Source organism: Canis aureus, chromosome 4 (assembly GCF_053574225.1).
Source record: "Canis aureus isolate CA01 chromosome 4, VMU_Caureus_v.1.0, whole genome shotgun sequence".
Lineage (NCBI taxonomy): Eukaryota > Metazoa > Chordata > Mammalia > Carnivora > Canidae > Canis > Canis aureus.
In genome coordinates, this window is record NC_135614.1 from 38,035,711 (window position 1) to 38,055,198 (window position 19,488).

The following is a 19,488-nucleotide window of genomic DNA, read 5'->3' on the forward strand; positions in this document are numbered from 1 at the left end:
TGGGGTCAATAGTATAAGAGAGCCTATAGGATCCAGAGTAAGACAGCCTGTTAAGTGGGGCCCTCAGCCTCCAGCCAGGCACTTCTGAATATTGATTCCAAGGAGAGGAATGGGAAGGGGAAGAATGCTGCACGCTGCTTGTGGCCAGCAGAGTGGTTGTACCTTCTACCAGCTAAGGATTACCATTTTACATTCACCCACTAATTCTCTCCCTGCACAGAGAGCATATTATTCTATCTTACAGATGAAAATAGAGGCAGGGGCACCTGGGTGGCTCAGTCAGTTAAGCGTCTGCCTTCGGATCAGGTCATGATCCTAGGGTTCTGGAATGAAGCCCAGAGTGGGGCTCCCTGCTCAGCAGGGAGTCTCTTCCCCTCCCTCGACCTCTCTCTCTCTCTTTCAAATAAATAAATAAATAAATAAATAAATAAATAAATAATCTTTAAAAAAAGAAAGAATAAAAACAGAAGCTGAGAAAGAAGTGGCTTGTGAAAGGCCCTGCTCTAGCTAGTGGTGGGATGGCACAGAGCTCAAACCCAGTGTCATTCCCCAAGTACTAAAAGGAGGTCAGATAAGCAGAGATGAGACCCTGAGGTAAGGGCTTAGGGAAGTGAATTGTCTTCCACATTTTTGATCAAGTGCTCCTTTTAAGAATTTTTGGGGCAACCCTGGTGGCTTGGCAGTTTGGTGCCCCCTTCGGCCCAGGGCATGATCCTGGAGACCCAGGATTGAGTCCCACATCAGGCTCCCTGCATGGAGCCTGCTTCTCCCTCTGCCTGTGTCTCTGCCTCTCTTTCTCTGTATCTCTCACAAATAAATAAATAAAATCTTAAAAAATAAAAAATAAAAAAATAAAGAATTTCCAGAGAGTATGTATATAAGCCACTCACAGTTGGAAGTTGACATCTTATTTGACTTTTAAAAAATCAAATATTAAAAGTAATATAATTTTTGGTGTATTATATGTGCACTTTATATATTTTTTTAAGATTTTATTTGCTTAGAGAGAGAGAGTGAGCATGAGTGGGGGGCAGGGAGCAGGAGGGTCAGAGAAAGAAGGAGAAGCAGACTTCCCACTGAGCAGGGAGCCTGTCTTGGGGCTAGATTCCAAGACCCCGGGATTATGACCTGAACCGAAGATGCTTAACCGAATGAGCCACTCGGGCACCCCTGTGTGTGCACTTTAAACTCACCTTTTTAAATTTTATTTTATTATTTTAAAAAAGATTTTATTTATTCATTCATGAGACACAGAGAGCGAGGCAGAGGCATAGGCAGAAGGAGAAACAGGCTCCCTGCAGGGATCCTGATGGGGGACTTGATAACAACCTGAGCCAAAGGCAGATGCTCAACCAGTGAGCTGCCCAGTTGCCCCTAAAAGCATCTTCATCGAAACCTTGGGGCTATAGATTCAGCTCTATTGATCTAGAGAAAACAGACCCTGTGTTTCTAAAATGGCAAAGCCAGGTCTCATCATGAACTCCCTCAGCTTAACGGATTGACCATCAATCCAAAAAGATGATGCCACTTATCAATGAAAGCCATTGTGCTATTATGCATCCCCATGACAACCATCCCCTTGCTGGGTTCTAGTCCTAGGAAAGACAGACAAAGCTAGAGCCTTGCCCTGAGTGAGGTCCCTGGGAAGCTCTGAGGGGTCTCCCAGCACCCACTCTCCTGAGGAACTCTGCCAAGGAGATTCATTTGGGTGAGATGTGGCTTTTCTCATAAAAGCCATCTGAAAGGTAACATAGAGGCATTTCTCATGTCGATCAAGGATTTCATATGAAAGTTAGGTAAGGGACGCCTGGGTAGTTCGGTGGTTGAGCGTCTGCCTTTGGCTCTGGGTGTGATCCCAGGTCCTGGGATCGAGTGTCACATCAGACTCCCTGTAAGGAGCTTGCTTCTCTTTCTGTCTGTCTCTGCCTCTCTCTGTGTCCCTCGTGCATAAATAAATAAAATCTTAGAAAAAGAAAAGAAAAAGAAAAGTAAGTATAAGAACTTGTTCCATTAACTACAACCATGTCAGAATAATCCACAAAATCTTTATATCCATCACATAGAAACTTGAGGCAAAATTGTGATTGGGAAAACAACCATGCTCAGAATAATCTGGAAAATCTTCACATTCCCAAGGTGAAGAAGACCTGAGGCAAAACCATGTTTGGAAAACATGTGACTGTGTAGAACAGAACGCAGCAATTGTTGGAGAGGTACCAGAGAGAGGGCTTTTTCTGAAGGCAGAAGAGACTTGGTCTTGTGTAAACTGTTCCATCCCAGGGCCTGTGTTTGCTGTTTCCTCTGCCTAGAAGACTGCAGGTCTTCCCAGGTCTTCCAGGATTCTGTCAATCAGCTCAAGAGTCCCTCTACAGGGATCCCTGGGTGGCTCAGCGGCTCAGCGGTTTAGGGCCTGCCTTTGGCCCAGGGCTTGATCCTGGAATCCCGGGATTGAGTCCCACGTCGGTCTCCAGGCATGGAGCCTGCTTCTCCCTCCTCCTGTGTCTCTGCCTCTCTCTCTCTGTGTGTGTCTATCATGAATAAATAAATAAATAAATAAATAAATAAATAAATAAATAAATAAATCTTAAAAAAAAAAAAAAGAGTCCCTCTACAAACAGGGCCTCCTGTCTCCCCCCTCACCTGGAGGAGCCCCTATGCACCCTGGGTCACTCTATCACATCTTTTTTTTTTAATTTTTATTTGTTTATGATAGTCATATCATATCATATCATGGACATGCTTATCGGCTGAGCCACCCAGGTGTCCCAATTTCTCTATTTTCTTGAGATGTAATTCACACACCATAAAATTCACCCATTTAAGCGTACTATCCAGTGGTTTTTTAATATGCTTACAAAGTTATGCAACCATCATCATTATGTAATTCCAAAGCATTTTCATTACTCTGAGAAACTCTGTGCCCATTAGCAGTCACTCCTCCTTCCCACCCTTCCCCTAGGCCCTGGCAACCACTAATCTACTCTTTGTCTCTATGGATTTGCCTATTTTGGATATTTCATATAAATGAAATTATATAATATGTGGCCTTTTATTTATTTTTTAAAATTTTTATTAAGTAATCTCTATGCCCAATGTAGGGCTTGAACTTACAACCCAGAGGTCAAGACTCACATGCACTACTAACTGAGCCAGCCTGGTGCCCCTAATATGTGGTCTTTTATGTCTGGTTTCTTTTGCTGAGTATAATGTTTTCCAGGTTCATTCATGTTGTAGCATGTATCAGTACTGCACTCCTTTTTATGGCCAAATAATAGTCTACTGCATGGATAGACCACATCTATTTATCAATTAATATCCATCAGTTGATGGATATTTGGCTTGCTTCCACTTTGGGACTATTTGGAACAATGTTACTTTTAACATCTGTGTACAAAATTTTGGTTGGACATAGGTTTTTATTTCTCTTGGGTGTATACCTAGGAGTAGAATTGCTGAGCCAGATGGTAACTCCATATTTAACTCTGAGGAATTTTTTGAAGATGTTACCAAAGTGACTGCACCATTTTACATTCCCAATAGCACTGGATAAGTGTTCCATTTTCATCACATCTTTTCAACATTTGCTATCATCCACTTTTTTTTTGAGTACAGCCATCCTAGTAGATGTAAAATGGTATCTCGTTGTGATTTTCACTTGCATTTTCCTAATGACTGACCACCTTTTAGTGTGTTTATTGGTCATTTGTATATCTTTGGAGAAATGTTTATCAGATTATTTCCAAATTTAAAAAATTGAGTAATTTGTCTTTTTTATTATTGTTTTTGAGTTAAAAGTGTGCTTCACATATTCTGGATATAAGTCCTTTAGTGGATATAATAAGATTGATAAATATTTTTCCCCATTCTGTGGATTGCTTTTTCTCTTGATAGTATCCTTCAAAATACAAAAGTTTCTTCATGTCTGTGCAGTCCAACTTGTCTATTTTTTATTTTGTTGCTGTGCTTCTGATAATATCTAAGAAACCATTTCTTGATCTTAGTTCATGAAATTTTACCCTATGTTAACTCCTAAGAGTTTTATAGTTTTAGCCCTTACATTTAAGACTTTGATCCATTTTGAGTTACTTTATAGTGTGAGATAGGTATCTAACTGTATTCTTTTTATTTTATTTTATTTTTTTATTTCTTTTTTTTTTTTAGGATCTTATTTATTCATTCATGAGAGACACAGAGAGAGAGAGAAAGAGAGAGAGAGAGAGAGGCAGAGACACAGGCAGAGGGAGAAGCAGGCTCCATGCAGGGAGCCTGATGTGGGACTCGATCCAGGGTCTCCAGGATCACACCCTGAGCCTAAGGCAGGCACTAAACCACTGAGCCACCCAGGCATCCCTCTAACTGTATTCTTTTTGTTTGTTTGTTTGTTTTTGTTTTGTTTTTTCCTCTAACTGTATTCTTTTGCATATGGATATCCAGTTGTCCCAGCACCATTTGTTGAAAAGACTGTCTTTCCCCAATGAATGATCTTGACACCCTTGTTGAAAAACCGATTGACCATAGAAACATGGGTTTATTTTTTAATTCTCAATCTGTTCCATTGACTCTGTAAGCCTATCTTTATACCAGTATTACACAGTCCTCATAGCCTGATTCTTTTTTTTTTTTTTTTGCCCACACTCACATCTTTCTCACTGTCTAGAATAGAAGCACCAAGAGGTCAGGACTCTTTTACTGCTCTGTTCCCAGTGCCTAGAAGAGGACCTGATGTAGAGTGGCTACTCAGTAAATATCTGTGGATTGAATGAACAAATCTTTGGGTTAGTATAATGCTGTTGGGAGGAAGCCAATTGAGAGGGGAAGGTTGGGGACACCTGAGTGGCCCAGCAGTTGAGCGTCTGGCTTTGGCTTAGGGCATGATCCTGGTCCTGGGATCGAGTCCCACATCAGGCTCCCTGAGAGGAGCCTGCTTCTCCCTCTGTTTATGTCTCTGCCTTTCTCCCTGTGTCTCTCATGAATAAATAAATAACATCTTAAAAAAAAAAAAAAAGAGGAGGGAAAGTTAAAAGTATAGAACTGAGAGGTCTTCTCTCAGGTCAAGGAGGTACGGGATATGTGAATGGGTTGTGGGTAAAGGGATGGGCCCTAGAGTAGAGGAGAAATCCCTCATCTTCTGAAAACACCTAGGGAAAGGCAAAGTAGAGAGACACCTGAGTAGCTCAGTGGTTGAGTGTCTGCCTTTGGCTCAGGTGGTGATTCTGGGGTCCTGAGATTGAGTCCTGCATCAGGCTCCCTGTAGGGAGCCTGCTTCTACCTCTGCCTATGTCTCTGTCTCTCTCTCTATGTCTCTCATGAATAAATAAATGAAATCTTAAAAAAAAAAAAAAAAAAAGACAGGCAAAGTAGAGCCTCAGGTATTTTTTAAGTGGAAAGGGAAGGAAATTGAAAGATATCCCACCCAGTGCCTCTATTTTCTTGGAGAGATAGGAAGTAAGAGGAAAGGGAAGGGCTATAGACTTGAGGAAGCTAAGGACAGCTAAGTGGCCTTGGGGCCCGAGCCCAGAGCTGGGCCTAAGCAGTGGGCATCCTCCACTCATGATTGGATCCCTTCAGGGTTCTGAGGAAGGGTGGATACCAGATGAAGGGGCAAGAGTGCATGTGAGGTTATGGTGGTGGCGCCAAGTCTGGCAGAAATAGGGGAGGAGCTACATCACAGGGCCCCTGACTATAGGCAACATTTCCTGAACCCTAAGTGCCAGCCACCCCTAGATACACACAGGTTAGTGTGGAGTTTAGATGGGGCTACCTTCTGTGGGTGACTTCTCAAGGCTGGAATGACTTGTGGCAGCACATCTGGCCAGCATGTTTGGAGTGGGGGCAAAGATAAGCCATGGGGGCCAGCTTGGGGGCAAAAATGAGGCCCAGCTAAATGAACCAACATGCCTGTGCTCCCCACTCTTCTTAATGATTTTATTTTATTTTAAATATTTTATTTATTTATTCATGAGAGACACACAGATAAAGGCAGAGACATAGGCAGAGGGAGAAGCAGGCTCCTCACGGGGAGCCCAGTGAGGGACTCGATCCCAGGACCTTAGTATCACAACCTGAGCCAAATGCAGACGCTCAACCATTGAGCCACCCAGGTGCCCCCAAAATGTCTTTGGTAAATGGTTTTTCTGACCTAGAAACAAATGAAGGGTCATATATTGGTCCTTGTATTTCTTATGTCTTTTATAATCTGAAATGCCCCCACATCATATTTTCCATGACATTTGGCTTCTGAGGTGACCAGGCCAGTTAACCTGGGAGTACCCCTTATTTGCAGTTGGCTGATGCTTCCCCTTCAGGTCATTTAAGCTATTCCTTTGCCTCTGCATTTCCTGTAAAGTGGATATTAGGTCAAGAACTTGATTAGATTTGGGTTAAAGTTTTTAGCAAGAATATTTTTTAAAATATATTTTATTAATTTATTCAAGAGAGACACACAGAGAAAGGCAGAGACATAGGCAGAGCAAGAAGCAGGCTCCGCGTGGGGAACCCCCCATAGGACTCGATCCCAGGACCCCAGGATCATGACCTGAGCCAAAGGCAGACGCTGAACCACTGAGCCACCTAGGTGCCCCTAGCAAGAATATTTTTAAGTAAAGCAGTTACTGGTATTTTGACATGTTAAGTTTGGGGGGCCCAAGGGACATCAGGGGTAGACACTCCACCCTGCCTGCAGCTGGACATACATGCAGTTTGAAGATCTGGAGGAAGAACCAGGCAAAAGAATATACTGCAAGGGTCATCTCAGAGAAGACAGGACTTGAAGGCTTTGAGGTGGAGTAGGAGAGCACAGGAAAACTGAGAAGAATCCCAGGGACTTTCCAGAGGAATCAGTGGAAAGACAGAATAATGAGATGACTACCTGAGGCCTGAAGATCAAAAAGTCCTCCCAACTTCCCCCCAAATCCTGGGACCCTCATGAAGAGAGTCAGTTTAGGTCTAGAGTTGATAACAAGCACCTTGGGGAGAATTTCAGAGGCCTTAAACGATGGGATATCTCTAAAATCAAAACTGGAAGCCAGGCTAAGATAGTCAATGGGAAGATGCAGTTGGTTTCAGGAGGTCTAATTAGTTGTATTAATGAGCCTACAGAAAAAAAAAAAAAAAAATCAGGACATCCTGGGTGGCTCAGCGGTTTGACACTGCCTTCGGCCTAGGGCCTGATCCTGGAAATCCAGGATCGAGTCCCACATCGGGCTCCCTGCATGCAGCCTGCTTCTCCCTCTGCCTGTGTCTCTGCCTCTCTTTCTCTGTGTCTCTCATGAATAAATAAATAAAATCTTAAAAAAAAAAATGAGAAAGGAGGACTTGGGGAACTTCAAGTTGGTGGCATCCCCAGCCCTGCCCAAGGAGAGAGCCCAGGGGCTGCCAGGGGATTTAGAACCATGATGAGCTTAGGTCTCCAGGCCCAGCAGGGACTGAAGCTAAACCATAGTAACAGTGGCTCCTGTTGCTTTCTACATTCCAGGCCTGTGGCAATGAAGATGGAAACCCCGTCACATGCTTCCCATGTGCCGACAAGAGCTCCTCATTGTGGCCTAGGAATCTTTCCAAGATGTATCCAGGCTCATCGCCTATCTTGTTCCCCTCCTTCTCTACCCTTTAGCCACCCTGACCTCCTTTAGTTACTGGATGCAGAAGGCCTTGCCTGTTAGTCCCAGCTCTCTCCATAGTCCTACATGATGGATCTCTAGTGTGCCAACTGCCTGTGCCAGTGTCTGAGAAGCATCATGCTCTGAAGACTGACCCAGAAGGCCTGATTTGAACCCCCAGTTCTGCCACTTAATAGCTACAAATCTGTCCTTGTGTATCCTCTCTATAAAGTGGGATTGTTGAGAGTTAATATGAGCTTTAGATAGTGCCTGATACCTGGAGAGTTTTGCAATGGTTATAGTCCTGGTTAGTGTTCTAATGAGGCTCAAAGAGATCAAGGTCTGTGTAAGCTCACAGAGCTAGCCTTCATAGATGTTCTTCCAGTATACCCTGATGTGTTATAAATATTCCCACCTAACTGCTGAAGTTTTCTGTGCTATGAATCCCTGATTTTGTCTACTCTGTTTGACTACTACTGTTTCTATAGGTTGAATTTACCTTTGTGAGACCAAATGAAGGGATTGTGGGGTTAGAAGACTGAAAAGGCATACTGGCACATTCTTGTGGACAAGCAGTTTACATTCTAGCAATGCAATGGAATAAAAAGTAGCCTTAACACAAGGCTGTATGGAACAAGGATGGTGAGTTCCTTGAGGACAGCAATAGCAACAATCATAAAAAATATAACCAGGGAGCCTAGGTGACTCAGTCAGTTAAACGGCTGACTTTGGCTTAGGTCATGACCTCAGGGTCCTGGGATGGAGCCCCCCCAGTAGGCTCCACACTCAATGGGGAGTTTGCTTCTCCCTTTTCCTCTGTCCCTCTGCTTGCTCGTGCGCAATCTCTCTCTCTCTCAAATAAATAAATAAAATCCTATCTCTCTCTCTCTCTCCCCAATGTTTTTTGGAAGCTCACCACATACCAGGCACTATGCTTTACAATCCTCACAAAAAGAATACCTAGCTATTAATAGTACCATTTTACAGCCATTTTACCTGCCATGGCTCACATGGTAAGTGAGTGACTTGAACTTGGTTCTATCTTCCTCTACATCTCCACTTTGGGGGTGCCTGGGTAGCTGAGCCAGGTACGTGCCTGTGACACCTGATTTCAGATTTTGGCTCAGGTCCTGGTTTCCGGTGGTGACATCAAGCCCTGCATAGGGCTCCGGGCCGGCAGAGTTGGCTTGGGCTTCTGTCTCTCCCTCTCCCCCTGCCCCCCATTCCGTTCGTGTGCGCGAGCACACGGCGTGGTTGCTCTCTCGCACTCTCTCTCTCTCTCTCTCAAATAGACAAATGAAATCTTTAAAAATAACAAATCACCTCCTTGGACCAGAGGGCCAGACATTAGAGCCCCATCACAGAGTAGAAGGAGGCTTTAGCGAAAGAGCTCGGGTTCTTTGCCTCAGAGTGGGCAGAAGTGGGGCACGGCGGGGGAAGGCGGGGCACAGCCTGAGGTCCGCGCGGGCCGGAGTGCGCGCGGCCGGCCCCCGGGCTCCGGGGCTCCCCTGCGCGGGGCTCGGCTCCGGGAGCCACCCTTGGGGCCGCGTTCCTAGGAGGGCGCCTCTGATTGGCCGGCCCCGTCCGGTGCTTCCCGCGGACCAATCGGCGGCGGCCAGGCCGTGGGCTCGAGCCGCGCGCCGGGCGTGGAGCGCAGGGAGAGGCGTCCTCGGTCGGGACCCGCGGGAGGAGGCGGCCGGTATCCGGCGCGGGCCGGCCTGCCCCGCTTCCAGCCGGGGACCTGGCTGGCCCCCGCTTCACCAGCCCTTCCCTGGCGCTCCCAGGAGGAGACGGAAGTCCGCTGTGCCGGCCCTTCTCTTGGGGTCTGGGCCCGCCCTCATGCTTCCTCTGGCCTTTGTTCATCTTGCTCCTCGCAGCTCCAGCCTTCCGGTCTTCTTGCTCCTTCCTGGCAGCCCACGGCCTAGTCTCTCTTCTCTCTCAGGAGAGCCAGGCTCTGCCTCTTCTCCCTTCTATGGCCTCTGGATTCCCTTCCTCATCTCTCCTCTTAAGTGCAGTCTATCTTCAGGTCACCAACAGCCCCACTTTGACCAAATCTGGTGGCATTTCATAACCTTTGCTGTTGCACTTCCGGAAGCATTTGACTCTGTTGACCTTTTGGAACGACAGGGTTTCCAGGGCCTCCCACTCTTGCCTGTTACCCCTCTATGCCTTTCCGTATGCATTCACACCCTCGGCATGCCTCCCAATTTTCCTGTCCAGCAAATGCAGCCCCACTTTGCTGATCATTTACCCAGTCTCCCAGAGGGACTTCGTCTACTCCTCACTGGCGTTCCCTAAATGCTAGCCATCCCTGAGGTTTGATCTCTAGATTTGTCTGAGAGCTCCAAAGTCGTTACCTGAATGTCTTGGGTACCTTGGGCTTAAGGTAGGTCATTCACTCAATATTTATTAAACAACGTGCTTATTTATAATATAAATATATAAATATCTTTTCATTTGTTGCCATGTGCCGAAAGCTGTCTCCTGTGACCAGCCCACTGTAGATGCCTCATTACTGTGTGCTGATCTCTTGGAATGAATGTCTGGCATAGTGCCTGGCATAGAGGAGGTGCTTCACAGTTGCCTCATCCCTCATCCTGGTTCCTCTCTATCCCAGGGATGGAAACAGTCCCATCACCTCACCTCTAGTGCAAAAGCTACACAAGAGAGCTAAACTTCGGAGAGAGAGAGAAAGCCAAAGTGAAAGTCCTTGTCCTGTCTATTATTTCACTCCCACGATAATCTAATCTGTAGGCCCAGCAAAGGCAACACTACCTAGCAATGGGAGCAGGAGCTCTTAGAGGTTCCTAGGCCTCTAAAGAGGATTTTTCATGCGACACTACTGCCACCATGTGACTAGCTGGGGAATTACATGGGGAGGGTCTCCAGCCTGGGAAGGGCTACCTCACTTCGAGTTCTCTGATGTCTGAGAATGTGTTCCCTGCTGCCATTGACTTCCTCTGCTGTCCTGGCCCCCTCTGGCCTCCAAAACCAGTGCTGTCACCTGTGGAGGAGGAAGCATCCTACCCCTGGGAACTATGTGTGCCTTCTCTGACTCCAATTCTTTTGGGGCTCCTCTGTGGCATTCAAGGTCCTTCAGAGCTGGTGCCTTTGACACCTTTTCTGTGCTTGGAACTCAGGGTAACTTAGCTCTGGACCTGCCCTGAGATGCTATCTCTGTTTCCTCCTCCCCAGCTTTGTTCGACCTTTCCCTGACTCAGGAGCCTGAACACACTTCCCCAAGGAGTATGTTAAATTCCTGGGATAGTATTAATGTGAGTAGCAACCTTTTATTGAACACACACTGTGTGCCTGGTGCTGTGCTGGGCCCCTTATTGGCATTTATTTCATATACTTTTCAAAAACTCTGTCGAGCAGTTTACTATGATAACTCCAATTTTGTAGAAGAGGATGCTGAAGGATGCCTGCATGGCTCAGTGGTTGAGCATCTGCCTTCAGCTTGGAGTGTGATCCCAGAGTCCTGGGATCAAGTTCTACATCGGGCTCCCTGCATGGAGTCTGCTCCTCCCTCTGCCTCTCTCTCTCTCTCTCTCTCTGAATAGATAAATAAAATCTAAAAAAAAAAAAAAAAAAAAGAGGATGCTGAGGCAGAGAAAGGGAAAGCCACCCACCTAAAATCATACAGCCATCAGGTGACAAAGCCCTGCCTATAACTGTTAGTCCACCCAATGTGATGGAGGAGGCAGACAGACTCTGGTTCAAATCCCATCTCTGCCACTCAGTACTGACTTACTAATTTTAAGAACTTGTCCTGTTCTGCTCTAAAATGGGATGACAAGGGTGCTTGGGTGGCTCAGGTAATTAAGTGGGTTAAGCGTCCAACTCTGGATTTCAGCTCAGGTCATGATCTCAGGGCTGTGAGATGGATCCTCTAGTCATGTTCCTCTCTGGCTCCTCCTTCTCCTGATCCCCCTACCCCTAAAGTAATAAAGTAAAATGGGTTGGCAGCCCCACAATACACAGCTTCTGGCTCTGAAGGGCAGGCAGCATTGGAAACCTAACACCAGGAGATGTGAATTTGGAGGTAGGGGGTTGCAGCAGGCAGCCAGGGCTGGGGTGGAGCACACTGGGATAAGTAGGGGTCCTGTCTGGGAGGCTACAGCCAATGACAGGGAGCCCCAGTTTGGAATCCAGACGGTAAGAAGTAGGGGGTTTGTGACTGCAGCCCTGCCAGCTCTGTCATTCTCTCTGGTCTCTAGCCCCCTGCCATTTCCTTGAAAGCATTGTAGGCCTTTCCACATGCTGTTTCCACTGCTTGAAAAACTCTCTGCCTCCCCTCTCTGCCTAGTTAATGTTGGGGTGCTGGAAGATCTCCTCCTGGCAGATGGGCAATTTGAGACTGAAAACCATTAGGGAGCAGGAGAGTGTTCTAGGAAGCAGAAACAATCTGTGAAAAGGGATGGAGAAAAAGAAAAAAAAAAAGAGAGAAAAGGGATGGAGATGCAGGGGCGGGGAAGAGGGAAGGAGGGATAGCAGAGGGAGGAGGCTGAGATTGAAACTAATAGGAATGAAGTGTACTTAAGACCAGAGCCAAGCCCTCAAATGCTTTGTTAAGAACCTGGACCCAGAGGCCCCCTGGCTGGTTCTGTAGGAAGAGCATGCAACTCTTGGTCTCAGGTTTATGAGCTTGAGTCTCACCCTCATCCTTGGGTATAGAGATTACTAAAACAAAAAAAAAAAAAAAAAAAAAGAAAGGAGGAGAAACTTAAGCAAAGAATGGGGCACCTGGGCAGCTCAGTTGGTTAAGCATCTGCCTCCAGCTCAGGTCATGATTTCAGGGTCCTGGGATAAGAACCCCGTGACTGTTGGGTCCCTGCTCAGCGGGGAATCTGTTTCTCCCTCTGTCTTTGTCCCTCCCCCCACTCACGCTCTCTTTCTCTTAAATAAATAAAATATTTAAAAAAAAAAACCTTAAAAGAAAAAAGAGCTTGGACTCAAACCTTAGGGCAGTGGAAGGTGTTTGAATGGGGATAATTATAGTAGTTTTGCCCACCAGCGATCCCTCTGGGTACCGTGAACAGAGGCTTATCCGCATTACTCTGAAAAAGACAGCACCCAGAACTGAATGGTCCTCCAGGAATGACCTGATCACCAGCAGGGGAAGATATCTCTACACAGAATCCTCCCTAAAACCTCTGCAGGGATAGCCCAAGGCCCCAAGCCTGCACTCCACAGAATCAAGTAGGATGCTGCACTTCTTGTGGGTTCCAGGAGGTGGCACCATCACCCCAGTGTGTCCCCCTCTGCTCTGCATCCAGTGCTGGAGACTCCTCGCAGGGCACTATTGATTCTAAGCAGAGACCAGGGATCCCTGGGTGGCGCAGCGGTTTGGCGCCTGCCTTTGGCCCAGGGCGCGATCCTGCAGACCCTGGATCGAATCCCACATCGGGCTCCCGGTGCATGGAGCCTGCTTCTCCTTCTGCCTGTGTCTCTGCCTCTCTCTCTCTGTGTGACTATCATAAAAAAAAAAAAAAAAAAAATTTAAGGCAGAGACCACAGAGGAAGGGAGAGGTGGATGGGGAAAGGAAAGCCAAGGGGTGAGGCTGGGGGATGCAAGGCATGAGGATGGGGGAGTTAGGGTGGTATTGCTCTCCTGCTGCTTTTTTTCAGAGTCGAGCACAGCACATTGGTCTTAGATTCTCACCATTATCTGCCCTGCCCACCTCCTTACCACCCTTCTTCAGGCCCCTGAAACACTCACATGGACTCCACCTGGTCCCCAATTCTTGGCCTTTTTCCATCTGCAAGTTCTTGACCACCTTCCTCTCCTTCCTGCCCCCATCAGCAAATCCTTTTACTCTATGTCTTAGATCAATTTCTCCTTCTTCCCTTCCCTTGGCCACTCCCTGGTCCCAGCCTGGGGGACTGCAATGCAGCTGTGCAGGGTAGTGCTGGTCCCAGGTCAGAGAATAAGAGGGGAAGTGGACAGTCCCTCTGTGGCCTCATTATTTCTGTCCCCTTGAGAGACCATGCGTGTATTTTGGGAACGCTGTCCCAGTTCCCAGCTCTGTCTCTAGACTCTGCAACAGTCCCCTCGCCCATCTCCCCACATCTGCATCACAGCCCCTTGCTTCCTAATCTCTCCACTCCCCTAGGGACGAAATCCACAGCCTGCAAGGCTCTCTATACTGTGGCCTCATCTGGTACCGCATTCTCCCTTACTCTGTATATGTTCTGCCCAAGTTGCCAGATGAGAATGCCTCAAATTCTCCCCACTCCTGCCTGCTTCCAGACCTTTGCAGAGACTCTTCCCTCTACATGGGATGCTTTTCTTCCTGCTAATCACAAGGCCAAGTGCTCCCCTCCTTCACCACAAATAGCACTTCCTCATGGAGCCCTTCTCTGAGCTGGGTCAGGGTTAGTCATCATTGTAGATACTCAGAGCTGCAGACTACTGGCCTTCAAAGTCTGTGTTTAGTCAGCACTTCCCTGGGAGTTGGCTTAATGTCTCTCTCCACCTTTATATTTTACCATAGGGCGGGAGCCATCTTTATCCTAGAGTATACCCAATGAGTAAAATGGTACCTGGCCTGTAGTAGGTGCTCAATAAACACGTATAGATTTGTTGTGCATTCTGGCCCCAAACACACATGCGTGCACACACACACAGACACACACTCAGACCTTCTTCTGTCTAGTTAGCTCCTCATTCTTCTCAACCTGCGCAAACAGGTCACTCCCTCTGGAAATACCACTGACCTTTCACCTGGGCACCTGCTGCTGCTGGGCTTCATTCCTTTGTCTGTTTTTTAATTCCCTTTGTTCCTCATTCCCTACTCTTATCACCCTACCCCCTTCATGCAAATGGCTTGTTGAGGCTTTAAAGCTCATTCTATATCTTACCCTTTCCCCTCGGCACTAGGTTTCTGAGGTTCCCTCCATGTGACTATGTCCAGTGGGTCCTCCACACATTTTATTGATCCATCTCCCAGTGATGGACTCCAGATTGTCTACATCCCCACCCCCAGCCTGTGTCATCATTTGTGAGGATTGAGAGTAGGGGGTGTCCATTCAGGGCAAAATTGCTAGATTAGAGGGTATGTGTTTATATAATTAGCTGAAAGCTCCCAAATGGCTCTGGGAGGGCTATAGCTGCAGTTCAGAAGGGCCCTCCATACTCCTGCCAACACCTGGCACCCTCCCGCTGTCTAACTTTTGTCAGTCTAACAGGTGCAAAATGAGAGCATCTCTTGGACTCTTCTTGCATGTTAGGATCGTCTCACATACTTTTTAACCACCATGTATCCTTGTCAGTCAATTACCTTGTCATATGCTCTCTGTATTTTTTTTTAAGATTTTATTTATTTTTTTCATGAGAGACACAGAGACAAAGAGGCAGAGATACAGGCAGAGGGAGAAGCAGGCTCCATGCAGAGTGCCTGATGTGGGACTCGATCCCGGGTCTCCAGGATCACACTCTGGGCTGAGGGTGGCGCTAAACCACTGAGCCACCCGGGCTGCCCACTCTGTATTTATTTGTATTTTCAGGTATGTTTTTTCTTTCTTTTTTTTAAGCTTTTATTTATTTATTCATAAGAGACACAGAGAGGCTGAGACATAGGCAGAGGGAGATGCAGGCTCCCTGTGGGGAGTCCGATGAGGGACTTGATCCCAGGACCCCAGGATCAAGCCCTGAACCAAAGGCAGATGCTCAACCACTGAGCCACCCAGGTGTCTCAAGTATGTCTTTTTCTTATAGATTTACATTCCTATCTTAGTTATTGGTCCCTTGTCTCCCATGTTGTCCTCAACACAGTGTGGGGGAATGCTGATTTACAAGCAGATATCCTGAGCTGTCTTTTTTTTTTTTTTTCCCCAAGAGAGAGCACAAGACCAAGCAAATGGTGGAGGTAAGCTGAGGGAGGAGGAAAGAGAATCTTAAGTAGGCTCTATGCCTAGTGAGGAGCCTGACATGGGGCTTGATCTCATGACCCTGAGATCATGATTCTAAGATCATGACCTGAGCTGAAACCAAGAGTTGGATGCTCAACCAACTGCACCCTGTAGGTGCTACCCTCCTTCCCCTCAAACCTGTCCTTTAAGGGCAGTGACAGTCCTGAAGCCTACCTGGGTTTCCAGCTCCACATCAGGACTGTGCTCCAGGTCAGAGGATGGGTTGGGCATCCCTTTGTGGACACTGTGGGACTCATCACTGTGGTCCCCTCAGGAGGCTATGTGTACATTGCAGGGGCATTATCTCAGCTCCCAAAGCACTTGGGAGGCCTCTTTGAAATCAGCTTGTCAGTCTGGGATTTGAATTTTCAATTTGGGAAATTCATTCAACAAGTACTCATTCTATGAACATCTATGGAGCACTTACTACCTAAACACCCCATTGTAAACATTTGAGATACAACTCCGGATAAGACATCCTCCTAACTTCTCAGAGCTCGCTTTCTAATGAGGTAGTAGCCACTAAAGAATGAACAAATGAGATAATTACATAAGAAAACAAACAAAGAGCTAAAATATGGACTGAGAGAGAGAGAGGACCTTAGCCAGTATCGTCAGGAGAGGCCTCTCTTAAGATGTGACCTTCGTTCTGAGAGCTAGCAAGAAGAACCAGGGCAGTAGCGTTCTAGCTATAGACCTGCAACTGCAAGGGCCCTGAGGTTAATGTGAACTTGGGGTGATGCAAAAAGAGAAAGATGGTCACTGGGGCAAGAGGAGGGGTAACCCAATGCAGATTCTGTAAAACATTTCAAGGGACTTGGGGAATGGGCAGGGGTCAGTTTGACCTGTGTCTAGCTGGCCTTGGATCTAGCCTGGGCTGGTATGCAAAGTAGGCAGGAGGACAGTGTGGCTGGTTAGGAGAGTACTGGGCCCTAGACACTCTGAAACTGGTTCTGGGGCAGCCTGAGGTTTGGGCCAAACAGCCTTGAAAGCTGGTTTGTGCACAGAGGGGATACTTTTCTTCTCTGGTATTTTTTCTTTAGTTTTTTTTTTTTTTTTTTTAAGATTTTATTTATTTATTTAACAGAGAGAGAGAGCGCGCGCACACAAGCAGGGGAAGCAGCAGACAGAGAGAGGGAGAAGCAGGCCCCCTGTCAAGTGGGGAGCCCAATGCAGGGCTCAGTCCCAGGACCCTGGAATCATGACCCAAGCTGAAGGCAGACACTTAACCTATTGAGTCATGCAGGCACCCTTTTTCTTTACTTTTTTTTTTTAAATTAATTAATTAATTAATTTATGATAGTCACACAGAGAGAGAGAAAGAGGCAGAAACACAGGCAGAGGGAGAAGCAGGCTCCATGCACCGGGAGCCCGACGTGGGATTCGATCCCTGGTCTCCAGGATCGCACCCTGGGCCAAAGACAGGCGCTAAACCGCTGCACCACCCAGGGATCCTTCTTTACTTTTTAAAGAAAAGTTTTCTATTTTTAATTTTTGCAAATAAGTAATGCACGTACCAGGTACAAAAATAAAAAGAAACAAAGGTCTCTCCCTACCTCTACCTCAGCTACCTAGTTTCCCTCCCCGGAAGCAACCATTGTGACCACTTGCCCACTGTTCCCAAGCAAATGCATCCCTACAATCTCAGGCACATATTTCACATGGATGTGAACACACTATGCACACTGCTTGTACCTCAGATTTTCCTCTCAGCAGTATAAGTTGGGGAGAACTTCCATCTGTGCGCTGAAGAGTAGTGCCTTTGTGAAGTCTCTAGAGCTGTCCTGTCAATACACAGCTCTTTAAATTAACTAAAATAGGGACACCTGGGTGGCTCAGTCGGCTGAGTGTCCAACTCTTGGTTTTGGTTCAGGTTGTTGTCTCAGGGTGGGGGGATCAGCCCTGCATCAGGCTCTGAGCTCTATGCAAGATCTGCTGGAGATTCTTTCTCTCCCTCTGCCCCTCCTCTTGCTTGTGTGCACGGTCTCTCTCTCTCTGTTTTTTATTTATTTTTTATTTTTTTAAATTTCTTTTAATTTTTATTTATTTATGATAGTCACAGAGAGAGAGAGAGAGAGAGGCAGAGACACAGGCAGAGGGAGAAGCAGGCTCCATGCACCAGGAGCCCGACGTGGGATTCGATCCCGGGTCTCCAGGATCGCGCCCTGGGCCAAAGGCAGGCGCCAAACCGCTGCGCCACCCAGGGATCCCTGTTTTTTATTATTTTTTTAAAGATTTTATTTATTCATGAGAGATACAGAGAGAGAGAGGCAGAGGCACAGGCAGAGGGAGAAGCAGGCTCCATGCAGGGAACCCGATGTGGGACTTGATCCTCGGACCCCAGGATCACGCCCTGGGCCAAAGGCAGATGCTTAACCGCTGAGCCACTCAGGGGATGTGTCTCTCTTTCTCTCTCTCAAAATGGATAAATCTGGGGCACCTGGGTGACTCAGTGGTTGAGCGTTTGCCTTCAGCTTGGGTCATGATCCTGGGGTCCTGGGATCAAGTCCGACATCACGCCCCCCACAGGGAGCCTGCTTCTCCCTCTGCCTTGTATGTGTCTCTCCTCTCTCGGTATCTCTCATGGATAGATAGAATCTTAAAAAAAAAAAAAAAAAAAAAAGGACAGGGCAGCCCAGGTGGCTCAGTGGTTTAGTGCTGCCTTCAGCCCAGGGCATGATCCTGGAGACCCGGGATCGAGTCCCACTCAGGCTCCCTGCATGGAGCCTGCTTCTCCCTCTCCCTGTGTCTCTGCCTCTCTCTCTCTCTGTGTCTCTCATGAATAAATAAATAAAATTTATCTTAAAAAAAGGATAAATCCCAAAAAATTTATTAATAAATGAACTGACATAAAATAATCAGTTCCTCAGTTACAGGAGACACACTTGGCTAGTGGCTACTGTCTTGGACAGCACAGATCTAGAACACTTCTATCATTGCAGAAAGTTGTCAGGCAGTGCTGCTCTAGAGAATTCCATGCTATGCATCATTTATTTATTTATTTTAAATTATTTATTTATTTGCGAGAGAGAGAGAGAGAGAGAGAGAGAGAGAGAGAGCTGAGCAGAGGGGAGGGAGAAGCAGACTCCCCGCTGAGCAGGGAGCCCAATGCGGGCCTCCGTCCCAGGGCTCCAGGATCATGACCTGAGCTGAAGGCAGATGCTTAACTAAGCCACCCAGGCGCACCTCCATCATTTATTTTTAACCTGCCTTCAGGTGTTGCTTTGAAGGGGCCCACACCCAGAGGGGCAAAAGCTCAGTTGTGTTGGTGAAGCTCTCCTCAGCATATGCAGTGGGTCCCCCAGCAATAATAATAATCTTGGTCCTCTGGGATCTGAGAGCCGTTTTGTTTTAAAGATTCTAGAGCTGTGCTTCTGATATGGATCTCAACTGTCCCAGCCCTACCTGCCAACCCACCTCCCCTGGGCTTCAGTTGTTGAAGGAAAGCGCCTGTCTGGCTGGGAACCACATGGTCACCCTTACCAAGTCATTTCATTATTTGACAAGCCTTACAGTGGCCTTCTCTGGGCTGGGCCTGAGTTCCCAGAGGTGGAGCCTGAGAGGCCCTTGCCCTGAGTGGAACAGAAAGGGATAGAAATGGATCATAGTAGTCGTACACAGAGGCAGGATGCCTCGGTTGTGCTGCGAGGTCAACGTGGTCTTTCCGGAGGAAGCTATAACTGAGCGGAGTCCTGATAGGTACGGGGGTGACCTGGAGGTTCAAGAGTTGCGAGGAGCCCACAGCCATAAGGTGCAGGGCCAGTTGGTGAGGTTAGTAGGGCCATGTCGGGCTGGGCCCCAAGTACCTGCATAAAACGCATAAGAACAGGAGCCTGGCACTGGGGGAGGAGTGCGGAAGGAGCTGGTGCTCTGGAATGTGAGCAGCCAGAGGGCTGGAAAGCCTGTGGGGAAAGGCTGGGTGTGTTCAGCTGTTGGCAATTTCACGCCCCCTCCTCAGCCACTGCTTGGGGACAGG

General features: G+C 47.2%; 1 long non-coding RNA gene across 3 annotated transcripts; it reads left to right on the forward strand.

The window, feature by feature from the left end:
- Positions 1-1,594: 1,594 nt before the first annotated feature.
- Positions 1,595-7,849, forward strand: LOC144312555 (uncharacterized). 3 transcript variants are annotated; one of them, XR_013378057.1, is made up of 2 exons: positions 1,595-1,796; positions 7,475-7,849. It is a non-coding gene; the product is annotated as an uncharacterized LOC144312555 (long non-coding RNA). The 3 variants fall into 3 exon arrangements; XR_013378055.1 differs by having other exon boundaries at positions 1,595-1,745; XR_013378056.1 differs by having other exon boundaries at positions 1,596-1,708.
- The last annotated feature ends 11,639 nt before the right edge of the window (positions 7,850-19,488 follow it).